Source organism: Octopus bimaculoides, chromosome 4 (assembly GCF_001194135.2).
Source record: "Octopus bimaculoides isolate UCB-OBI-ISO-001 chromosome 4, ASM119413v2, whole genome shotgun sequence".
Taxonomy (NCBI): domain Eukaryota; kingdom Metazoa; phylum Mollusca; class Cephalopoda; order Octopoda; family Octopodidae; genus Octopus; species Octopus bimaculoides.
This window is the reverse complement of record NC_068984.1, coordinates 90,939,583-90,946,114: the sequence shown is the minus strand read 5'-3', so window position 1 is coordinate 90,946,114 and position 6,532 is coordinate 90,939,583. Positions and strand designations below refer to the sequence as shown.

Below are 6,532 nucleotides of genomic sequence, written 5' to 3'. Positions count from 1 at the left end.
ATATATCTATATATATATATGTATATATATATGCATATACGTGTACATATACATGTATATGTATACATATACATCTCTTTCTCTCTCTCTGAAAGTATCGAAATGTGATTGTTTCAGTTAGTGGAATAACGTGTACATATACATCTATATGTATACATATACATCTCTTTCTCTCTCTCTTTCTCTCTGAAAGTATCTGTCATTACAGTATCGAAATGTGATTGTTTCAGTTAGTAGAATAGTTTCATTTTTAAAGTGAAAGTATTTGACATGAGTGTTTTTGTTTCACTTTTGACACGTAATACTTAAATAGTGGAGGAGATATTATGTTGCTGTGGGCTCGAACTCTGGAATTATGAGAAGAAAAAATCTTAACTAAATTCCTTACCTACTGGTTACGTTTTCTCAAGATTATATCAGAATAATAATTTTCTTTTTAACACAATGAAATGAAGAGAAAGATTCAATTATAATTGTTACGCACAGAAAATATTTTCTTCCATTAGAAAAAAATAAAAGAAAAAACTAATTACCTTAAAATAAAATAAGATAATAGAAACACTTGAATATTTGCGACAATATTATTTTCATCCCTAATTTACAGATGGCGAAGCAAGCCCCTATGGAATTATTTATCAAGCCAAGACATCCGGTTGCTGAACGTGATTTTGAATCAGATGACAGCAATGTAAATGAAACCGAAGTATTACTGACAAAAAAATTTCATACTAGCTTCACTTTTGTAGTCACAAATGATGGGCAAGTGCAAAAGCCGCAGTGTGTTATTTGTGGAGATGTGTTGGTCAACAACTCAATGAAGCCATCAAATCTCAAGAGACATTTAAATACAAAACATAAATGAGTTCAAAGCTAAAAGAGTTCTTTGAAAGAAAGCATGTTGATTTAAAAGGCCATCAGAAACAGATCTTTGAAGTGTCACACATAAATACTTGTGCATTGCGGGCTTCTTATAAGGTAGCACTTTGAATTGCTAAGGCTAAAAAGCCATACAGAATTGGTGATAGGATATATTCAAGCTGTCTGTATGGAAATGTTAGGCGAGCCGGCGGCAAAGAAAGTGGCTCAGATGCCACTTTCAAATGACACAATAGCTCGACAGATTCATAATCTGGCTCATGATATGGAAAATCAGCTCATAGGACAGATTAGCAAACTACTTTTCTTTGCAACTTGATGAATGCACAAACTTTGCTAATCAGGTGATTCTGATGGTGTATGTGTGCTTTGAACATGAAAGTGATTTGAAAGAAGAGTTGGTTTTCTCTGCTTCATTGCCAACAAAAACAATTAGTTCTGAAGCATTCAAGACTGTGAGCAACTACATCGTTAACAAATGTGGGTTGGATTTATGTAGGCATATGTTCTGGTGGCGCTGCCGCAAGGACTGGATGGCATTCAGGAGTAGTTACCCAAATTAAGGTGCTTGCCCCAGATTGCAAGTTGATGCACTGCTTCCTTCACTGAGAAAATCTTGCAACAAAAAAATGTCAACAGAACTAAGCAGTGTTCTCAGAGAGGTTGTAAATATTGTGAACCATGCAAAGGTGAATGCTTTAAAATTGAGACTATTTGGTGCATTATGTGATAATATGGGAGCTAATCATAAACAGCTCCTATAGCATGCTAATGTGCGTTGGTTATCGAGAGGGAAAGTCTTGTCAAGAGTGTTTGAGCTATGAAACAAGCTTGCTGAGTTTCTTCAGGACAAAAATCCAAATTGGTCACAATTGTTCGGAGATGTGAATTGGTTAGCCAAGCTGGCTTATTTGGTTGATATCTTTGCTATCTTTAATGATCTCAACACCTACATGCAGGGAATGATGGCTTCATGTTTTACAATGGCAGACAAGATCGATGAACAGAAATGAAAACTAGAAGCATGGAAGAGTCAAGTGTCAAGAGATTGTTATGACATGTTTCATCAATTAGCGACAATCAGCGCTGATGCAGGTGAAGACCTTAATATTACATTTCTACGAAATGTCATCAGAAAACACTTGACGAATCTGGCAGACCGGTTTCAGTTTTTACTTTCCAGCAGAAGATCCACGGAAAGGGAATGGATGGATTTGAAACCCTTTTATTTCACTGCCAAATGACTTAAGTGTCATTATGGAGGACAAATTGTTGGATCTGGCTAGTGAGGAAGAATTGAAGAGGAGTTTCAAAACTACCACATTACTTGGTTCCTTTTGGATTAAAGTAAAAGTAGAATATCCTGAGTTTAGTGAAATTGCCCTGAAAACTCTTCCATTTCCTTCAACATACCTCTGTGAGACTGGCTTCTCAACCACAAGTGTTATTAAGACAAAGTACAGGAATAATATGGATATTCATTCTCCATTGTGCGTGGCATTGTCCTCAATTGAACCACGACTGAATAAACTGACAAAGAAGAAGCAGGCTCACCTTTCACATTAGTAAAAATTAAGATTATAAAATGATTATGTAATATTGTATTATTTGTTTACAAAATAAATATAAGATATCGTCAACTTTTATCATATTCATTATATACATTGTTTCCAGTATAAATTAATATTACTAAGAAATATTACCAGTCCCTGACACATTGGAAAGAAAAAAAACCCGCTGGTACGCCTCATCAGATAGTTTGAGAAGCACTGGCCTAAATCAGTTATCCAATGACAAACTTATTGCCTTCTGACTATGTAGCCTCCTGGCAATAAAGTGGGCTCCACCTTGAACTATTGTCATGAAGTTTTTAAATGGTTAGTTTTTCTTTTAGTCGTTAATGATTATAATTGAAGGAGATAACCAATTTTAGATATGAGCGCAGTAAAACATTGTAGGATATCTGCACAGAGTTAAATAGAACAGAGTTAAATAGAGCAGAGTTAAATATCAAATATTTGTCTCTTACTCTATCATGCCAATATGCAGTGTATAACCAATCAAAGCCCATAAATAAGGTCACATGTGACAGCCTCTTCTCAACTCAGTTTTGAGCCTACAACTCCTTATAAAAACCCAGCTTCTCCTCATCTCAATGTCTTTTGGTTCCAGACCTTTTAAGGTCTAGTCACTAACCACACAAGACACAGCCAGTTCCAGCGACAACACAACAGCTGCCATGTTGAGACTCACCAACTTCGTCCAACAGCATTCAGTGACCTCCATTTCCATCGCCACTATCATCCTAACATCAACATCTCTACGTATACAACTCAACAAGCAACTCGCCCAGGTTCCAACACTCAGCTGTTCGTGAATTACTTCACCATGGACCAACTATCCTGATAACTTCAGTAATTGCAGCATTTGCTGCTGTAATATTAATTGTTGTTGTTGCTTCTATTGTTGCACTTGCAGTTGTATCTGCTGTTGTTGTTGCTGTTTTTGCAACTCAAGCAAACCTGCCAATATATTTTCCATACTCTTACGACATTCTGTAGAATTCATACACCGACTTTGTGAGTTTATTAACTCCTCTTTGAGTTTCTATTAACACCACATGAATTGGTTTATTCTCGTTGAGTTTGTTTAAATCCTCGTCAAGTTTTTTAATTCCTCATGAGTTGTTTAAATCCTCATTGCCACTGTTTGCCCACTTCGGTATACAGTAAACTTTGTAAAACCAGGAAAGTGTGGTTGGTGGCAGACATTATCTCTTAATTCTTTATTACCCACAAGGGGTGAAATACAGAGAGGACAATACAAGGACAGACAAAACATGCAGCGGGGAAGAAAAAATAAAGCAGATGAATGATGGGATGATATTATATGGATGTGGGGATGCAATGGCTACTCGAACCCTGTACTCGAGCAGTTACATTTAATACATTTTTTATTCTTTTTTTTTCTTTCATAGTTTATCTAAAAATGTTTTACTTTAACATAGCTGTCACTTACTTTTAGTGCTTTCACTTCTCTGTATTCAATGACAGGAGGCAGGGTATCAAACCCCACCTCCTACCCTATGGGGTCCACATCAGACCCAATAGTCTTTTTTAGCTTTCTATATTTTTCCAAGTCCAGCAGCACGCATTTTTTGGTGGGGAGGGGAATCCCCTGCAGGCAGTTTTACCCTCATTGTATTCTTCCATTTCGTTAACATTTTCAGAGTAACAACCCTCTGAAAAATTACTGCTGTTTGTTTGGTTTTCTGTGAAGGCCTGAGTGGTTTGGCTGTGTGTGTTTTCCTGATTATGTGTGTCTGTGAGCATATGTGTACCTGTCCAGCTTTTGTTATAAAATGTTGTGCATGCTGTTTGGGTAATTTTTTAGAGTAACACCTGCATGATTTTCATTAAGGTAAAAAAAAAAAAATTTCTGATTTTTTGCGTGGAATCAAGTACTCTGACCTCCTAATATGCTGCAAATCCCAGGTCTCAGATTCATTGGAAATTCTTTTTTCGTTGACTGAATATAATCATAATAAATATAAGCATAAAGCTCCTACTCCTGAGACTTCTAATACAATTAGAAAATCTAAATCCAGAATACATGAGGTTATTTGGTTTGCCCCTCCTTTCCCAGTTAGGGTTAAGAATCTATCTAGATTGTTTTTTAAAATCCTACAATCTAACTTCCCAAAGCATCACAAATATTACCTTATTTGTAATAAATCTACTATAAAATTTTCGTACTTGGTAATGCCTAATTTAGGAACAATAATAGCTTCTATAAATAGGAATAAAATTAAACGTATAATGAATATGGTCAACAATAGGGTAACTAATAATAATAATTTAGGGGAAGGTCTACGTACTAATGAACTTAAGGATATAGCGAAAAACAAGGACAACAATAGTGCAACTAATAATAATGCTTTAGAACTAGCACTACATACTAACAGAAATAAGGGTAATGTTAAGGTATCGACCCCAAATGCTAACATAATAAATAATAATAATGAAACTTTAATGAATTTAAAACCAGATACCATATCCCAATATAATGATATTAATAATGCTGGCAATATAAACAAGAACATTAATAGTAGGTCACCACTGAATAAAATTTGTAACTGCAGAGCCCCCCTGCTTGCAGGATCATGTCTTCGATACAATCTTGTGTATAATGTATAGTTAGCATACCCAATAGACAAAACAAGATGTATATAGGTAGTATGATAGATTTCAAAAGGCGATACAGGCCCCATCTGAATTCCTTTTCAAACCCTAAGTATAAGAATTCCACTACCTTAGTGGCATATATAAATAAACTTAAGGATAGTAACTTGCCTTATGACCTGACATGGTCCATAATTACAAGGGCTCCCCAATATGGTAATGGCTCAGATAGGTGTACATTGTGTGTAAGGGAATCATATATAATCCTTAAGTTATATAACGCTAATATGTCACATAACATGAAAATTAACATACTGATAGCAGACTTAGTATAATGAACAATGTGTCCCCACTACGCAAACACTATGAAACGAAGAAACATGTACAGAACTTCATGCACCACATGCAATTTGCTGGATATGATCAGAAAGATAGGGTTCTAGTATACAGGGGTGCAAGTAAGAAGTTAGATAACATTATATGTAAAGAAACCCATGGTACCTGTCCTAGATATAGAATCAAAGACTGGAAGAGAATACAAAAAGCTTGTGACAAGGCAAACAGGGTGAACACATAGTATAAAACCAACAAATATCAAGGAGTGATGTTTGTAGAGGCCACATCCTATAGAGAACTAGCCCATAGATTTAGGATAGCTCTGAAGGAGACCAAACTCAACATTAAGATTGTTGAAAAGCCAGGGAACTCCATCAGATCACAACTGTGAATACCATATGCACCAATGATAACTGCAATGTATGTAGGATTAGCTCTGGCATTAACTGTAGAACTCAAAATGTAGTCTACAGCATAAGATGCATAGAAGGTGTTTGTAAAGACATGAACATGACATACATAAGGGAGACATCTGGGAGCATTGCGGAAAGACTAAATGAACATTTGAGACAATGATGACGACAAAAAACAGTCCTCCATACTCTACAAATGTGGAGGCAACTTGGGTCAACAAGACTTCCTCCACCCCCACCCCCACCCTATATAAACTAGTGCACGTACTCGGATTCCCATATTCGATTTTCAATACTTCCACCAAAAGAATACATATCCAGAAGATGCTCTCATCTGAATTTGCTACTTCACGGTATGAACACCCTCCCACCCTCTCCATCTGTACTGGAAGTTCCTATCCTCTGTCATCCTTTGGTTGGCTCCCATGAACACTTCTAAAGGCTTTACCCCATCCCCACCCCTACTTAGGGTTTATCTCCTATGTAGGGTAGTGATCATATAGTGCAGAAATATGATGGTGTAGTGTATGCAGGTTGAATTGAAGGCTATTGTTTGTTCATGAATTCTGCCAAATGCGAGCTTTCTTTTCAGGTACATGATGCTGCTGTCCCCCGGGCCCATACTTCCCACACCCTCAGGGTTGGCACTCTCAATGTCGGCTCACTGAAAGGTAGGTCTGGTGAGATTGTTGAGATGCTTGAATGGAGATGTGTCGATTTGTGCTG

The 6,532-nt window shown here is 36.6% G+C and overlaps 1 pseudogene; it reads left to right on the top strand.

Annotated features, from left to right (window-relative positions):
* Positions 1-604: 604 nt before the first annotated feature.
* LOC128247656 (SCAN domain-containing protein 3-like) lies at positions 605-2,442 on the top strand (annotated as a pseudogene).
* The last annotated feature ends 4,090 nt before the right edge of the window (positions 2,443-6,532 follow it).